The sequence below is a fragment of the Diorhabda carinulata genome, chromosome 5 (assembly GCF_026250575.1).
Source record: "Diorhabda carinulata isolate Delta chromosome 5, icDioCari1.1, whole genome shotgun sequence".
NCBI classification, from domain to species: Eukaryota; Metazoa; Arthropoda; class Insecta; order Coleoptera; family Chrysomelidae; genus Diorhabda; species Diorhabda carinulata.
In genome coordinates this window covers 28,052,395-28,058,476 of record NC_079464.1, presented here as the reverse complement: position 1 = coordinate 28,058,476, position 6,082 = coordinate 28,052,395, and the positions used below count along the sequence as shown (strand labels likewise).

General features: G+C 33.4%; 1 long non-coding RNA gene across 1 annotated transcript; it reads left to right on the top strand.

The window, feature by feature from the left end:
* Positions 1-4,257, top strand: LOC130893857 (uncharacterized). Its single transcript, XR_009059254.1, has 3 exons — positions 1-287; positions 470-501; positions 4,135-4,257. It is a non-coding gene; the product is annotated as an uncharacterized LOC130893857 (long non-coding RNA).
* The last annotated feature ends 1,825 nt before the right edge of the window (positions 4,258-6,082 follow it).

Sequence of the window (6,082 nt, the reverse complement as noted above, 5' to 3'; positions counted from 1 at the left end):
GTATACTGTGGTTAAACAAAGTATGCATTTCCATAGCAACTGAAATACATTTCCGAACTGCACCTTTCTAAACGTAACTTCAAAATTCCAGTACAAAAATATTCAATTAATAAAAAATGAGCTGTTGCGCACCTTGTTGTGGACCTTGCTGTGGATCAGTCCCACCGTGTTGTGCAATCTGCGAACCTCCTTGTCCCCCATTTTATTATGAGACTACTCCTATAAATTGGCCTGCTTATTCTGGAGTCGGAGGTATATTCCCATACTGCGTCTCCTCAATGAGATTTGTAAGTATTTGAATTGAAGTTTCTTAATTCTAATTGATTCTAATACGAATGTTGAATCGATGGGAACAGTTGAAGAAAAAAAACATATATCTTGAAAGTAATTTTAATCTGTTGATCAGTATAGTTGTTTGATTACAGAATAAGTCTTCATAATAAAAGTAACGAAAAATATTTATTTTCAGATGAGCTGATTACTGTGTGTAGTAGTTTTAAGGTTAGTATTATATTCTATCAAATACTAGAGAATTTGCATAAATTACACATATCGATAAACTTCAGTTAATTATTCAAAATATAGAACTATGATAGTTCAATAAACTCTTCGTAGTGGGTATGTCTACAATGTCTATGTATAAGTTCACAAATTCCATAACAAGATCAATCAGAATGCATAAAATCTTCTAGAATACAAATTTCGTTCAAAAATGTATTTAATTTTGAATGCATATGGGGGGAGTCCTCGAAGGAGTCCAGTACAATATTTTCCTTAATAGCTTTGAAACAAATTACAACTGGCAACTGCGCCTCTATGTGCTTGAAATTACGAAACTTATCGCGATATTCCGCACTTAGAGGTAAGTGAAGACCCAGGACTGTTTTTTTTTGCATATTTGGATTAGAATAGATCGATTTGGAAGACGTGGCCACTGACACAACGCTAGCATAAGGAGGTATTTGAAGACCCAAATACACATAGATCGAAATCAGAAATTTACTGTGAAGGAATAGAAATTAAAGGAAATTCAGATCAAGAACCCACACCTCAAGCTGTTGTATCCATATTCACACCGTCGTATCCACACCTCAAACCGTTTCCGAGTTGAAATTCTCCTTATGTACCACAAAATCTGGTCTAAAATGGTACCATTTGCCCAATTTAAGCCACAAAGAAAAAACATTATAATCGCATGTCCAGGTCTTACGGAATATAGTGTGGATGGAAGTGTTTTCAATTTGTTTTTTACGACTCAAATGAAGAAGTTAATTGGTTTTCACTCCAACGAAGAAGCCCTAAGATATTACATTAACTGGAATGGAAAAAATCCAAACAAACAAAAACAATGGTTACTAATGGATAAGATGGAACTAGATAGTTTTATAGGAGTTCTCATCAAAGCTGGGGCACTGAGATGTAGAAAAGAATCAATCCGAATAATGTGATCCATGTCGTTCGCTTTTTTCACAGCCGCCTTGTTTTGGAACAGATTCGAGCAAATAATTGGCTTTTCACGATTCGACGAAAAATCTACGCCAGAAAAGAGAAAGAAGAAAGACAAATTAGCGACAATTAGGGCATATGTTCGTTGATAAAAGCAAAAAGTCTTTTAAACCGTTACAATTGATGACCAGCTAGTTTGTTTTGGGAGTAAATATCTCTTCAGCTAGTTTATGAAACCAAAACCGAGGCATGAAAATTTGTACAACCACAGACCTGAAAACATCGTATCTTTGTAATCTTCAAGTATACACCGGAAAGTTGTCGACTGGAAAAGCAAAAAGTAATCAGGGGATCGTGTTGTATCAGATTTGGTTTAGCCATATCACGGCAGCTGGCGCGGTAACTTCTAGGCCTCCAGAATCATTAATGTTTACGAAAGACCTAAGAAAACAGAACAGAACGCACCATGTCGATGACAAAATTTGTCCTGAAACTAAAAATAAACCACAAATAATTTTAGATTATAACAAAACCAAGGACGCAGTTGATAACGCTGACAAACTAATAAGAGTATATTCATGTGCCAAAAAACTGCTCGTTATCCACTTTTGAATGGTTGAATAAGTGCCCTCAAATCATTTGCGTTATACATGGAAAAATATCCTGTTTTTCAGAAGAAAAATAGATGACGTCGTCGTTCATTTCTTCTACTACTAGGGAAGATCCTTACCAAAAGCAACATGCAAATTCAAGTTTCATAAATGGTTTCATTTAAGAAGAGCTTTACTAGATTGTGGCATTTTATCCGAGGCTCAAGAACAACAAGTTGATCTTCCCCAAGATACATGTGACTCGGATGTTAGAAAATGAGCAAGGTGTTACCGGTGTCCATGTAACTGTAACTAAAAAGTCAACAATAGATGTGTGCGCAATTCATAGAAAAAAAGAACAGATAATTTTATGTGGAGGATGTAGCTTAGAATAAGCAATTATCTGTTAGACTTTAGTTTTCTTTTTTTAATGTGAAGTGTAATTTTTAGCTGTGCAAAGTTTCTTAGAAGTTTCATTCATATGTTAGTAAGTTTTATATTCAAACTGACCTAAAAAATATCAAATTTGTGGATTATAAAAGTACAATTTTGGACTAAAATTCATTCATGATTTGTAACATACCCACAACGCTATTAATATTTTGGATTTGATAAAACAATTTAAGGGCTGTTATATTATCGTTAGTATTAGTGATAATTCTATCAAATTAAATACTTATATTTAGTCTAGGGGAGCCCAAGCTAGGAGTTTGGGGTTTGTTCGATTGCGGTTAACATAAAGGTCGATATTTCATTTGCTGCAGATGATTTATATATCCTTCATAAAGAAGTAAACGTCTACGGAAGCCTTTCTGGTATTCACTGATTAAAACAAAGTATCCCCAACAAATCTCTTAAACCCAAAAGACTCGCTGGGTATACCTAGCGACGGACCGAGAAGGGAAGAGTCCTAAATCTTGGCCCGCAAGCTTTAAATCACTTAGAAATATATAAGATTTGAATTTGAGCTAAATACTCAGGCGGTGGTTATTACTTTGTCGAGTTTGTATGCGTCTATGGACATTCTGGTATCCGGGGAACTAAAAGGGCAGACGGGTTAGCGGAAGTGCTGTAACGAGTAGGCCAACGATATATCCCCCAATTCTCGTATCCGATGGTTTTATCAAAAATCTAATGTACAAAACAGTTGTAGAATAAGTGGAAACCATCGCCATGTGACACTCCAAACGTCTCTTTTAAGGACCATCCAAGGTATTGGGGGACAGTCTCATCTCATACTGGCCATTGGTGAGATGAGATGCCCAATGTTCAAGATGCGAAGGTGGAGAGGAAAGTACACTTCATGTATTGTTTAACTGCGTTACCCTTCAAGGAAGGAGCGTGGGAGTACACATCGAAATAAATGAGATAGATATGAATTGGTTTCTTCGCTAAGCACAACTTCGTTTCCATAATCAGTACTCGTATCCATGATTTGTCCTTCATAGCTCTTAGACACAACGGATGAAATGTCAAAATCGTTGATTAAGTTTAGTGTATGCACTAAATTGAAATAAACATAATGATTGAAAAAACTTGATCATTTTTGACTCCTTGACACCAGGAAACGTCACATTTCTAGACCTCCATATATCAGTTATGTAAAAACTTTACGTAACTGTACAAGTTTCAAAGGATAAAAGGATAAAAACTGACAATTATTTCTTTATTTAAACTAAGTCCATTTTCTAGGTGAATATTTTCTTGAACTTCTTTTCTAATGTTAATTTCATTTGAAGCTGTGATATCTACATGTATGCCAGGGGCTTGGCCCAGAATGTTTCCTGAAATTCTTATCTTAATTTTAATGAACTCTCAACATAGTCTTCTGTTGGATTTCCATCCTCTTTGTCGCTTTATTTTTTTATTTATTCATTTAGCGCAATTTGCAAAACTTTTCTAATTTCTAATCAAGTAAATAACTATAATTGTATTTACATTAGCCTTCCACCATCGCTCAAAGGGGAAAATTTGAAACCTTTCTTCTATTATTTATTTTTATAATCTAATAGTTCTCCATGGCTCTCGAATTAATCCCAAATCAGCAGCAAGAGCTCCTCTACTATTAGACAGATGTTACAATAATGTTTTTTTATAGTTGTCTTTTTGACAAGTTCGAAAAATATACAATGTAAAGTCAAGATAATAGTGGTCGACGGTTGCAGTGAAACAATACATTTCTTAATGTGAACAGTTACAATAAACGAAATGTAAATCATCAGTTTAGTATTTTACTTTGTATTCTCATTAAAAAGGTATATAAGGTGATTAATGTCAAAGAATTCAAACTAATTATGATGTTTAGAGTTTTATTTGACTCATTTCTAAGGTTAGTCAGTTAAACTATACCGTTAAACATATTATTTTTAACTAAAACTGTCTTACAGCATCGTGAAATCAAGTGTTTCAAGCTTAATAAAATTTATTGAAAGATAAATCCCTAATTTTCGAAAAGTTTCGTTTCATTTGAGGTTTTATATAAAAAGCTCGTCGTATTTGTGTGATTTCGCTAATTTCCGAATAATTTATCAAATTGTACCACACAAAAAAACATCTAGACACAAAAAACCGTTTTAATCCCATTAGCCATTAAAAATAATTTATTGAACTCTCGAACAGATAACAAAGTCATTGAAACAAGTGAAGGAGTTGTTGAAGATTGTAATATCAGTTTTGCAGAAGGCGTTTAAGTGCTATGTGTTGTTTTTAACGACAGGTGGTACTATCAATTCATCTGCGAAATACATGTAGAATATTGACTATTTTATCATAACTCTGTTAATTTAATTTTAAAATGTGTAATAACTAATCAGGATCGTACTTAATTCATTCAACAAAACTTAAGATAGATATTACGTAAAGTAAAATTATGAAAAACGAAGCAGTACTTGTGAAAATAAAAAGCTAACGAAGATTTGGATGACTTAAAATATTTAGGTGTTTTAAAGAATAATCAAAAACTGAGAGTTTTTAGAATATTTAATAAAATATCTAATTTTATTGGGAAACGATGAGTTTTTATATCAAATTCATACCAAAACATGCATCCGTTGAAAATATTTCATAAAAAATATGTTTCGCACTTGGGTTCCGAATAAGTAGTTTGAACTATAGATTAACCACAATCAACTTATTGGTATTACTTAATGTGAAAATAGTGAGCATTGCGTCCAAAAACCAGGCGATTCTTTATTTTGGAATAACTATATAATTAATTATATATATATAAATATTTCTTTAAATATTTTTCATATTTCGTTGTTTACTTATTTGCTGTAGACTTCCAACTTTATAAGGCGCACCAAAACGAAAAGTAAAAGTGAATTATAGTAAATTTGTGGTGACGCTAGTTACTGTAACTCCTAAGTGGAGTTTACCTAGAAAATAGGACCCAATCAATTCACTACTACATTACAACCATCTCCAACAACTTGGAACTCAGTGGAGGGCTACAACCACCCCGATTTTCCGTAGATAAGTTCAAATTTTTTAATATACACTACCCGTTAAAAGTTTTTGCTCACCCCAAAATCCAATCAAAAATTTCAAAATAGGTCGAAACGGCGTATTACAAACCAAAAATAATAGTATCCGTTATTTGTTTACTTTAGACCATCGTACGTTTATATTTTGTCGGTGAGTGCGACAAATTAAAACTTGCAAATACAGGATTATTTGTTTATTATTATTTAATTGTGAATTAGTTCTTCGGTGTTTGATTGTAGTTTAGTCCAATTTAGCCCTGTGAGGAGCAGACCGTGCTATAATTTATAATTTTTGAACCAAATCATCTTTTTGTTAAGTTCATACACGAATTGTTTTCGTTCTTGCAAATTCAGACTTGTGAGTTTTAAAACGGGAAACACCAAGGAACTATCGGTTGAAACACGTGCATCAACCGACTTCATGGTCTAAGCAAAAGTAACCGTACCATTACAGCCTAATTAAAAAAACCTTGACATACCGTGGACTACAAAGTGAAAAATATATATGCACTAGAAACTTTGGCGATAGATAACGTTCAGGGTGGTCTCGAAAAACAACAA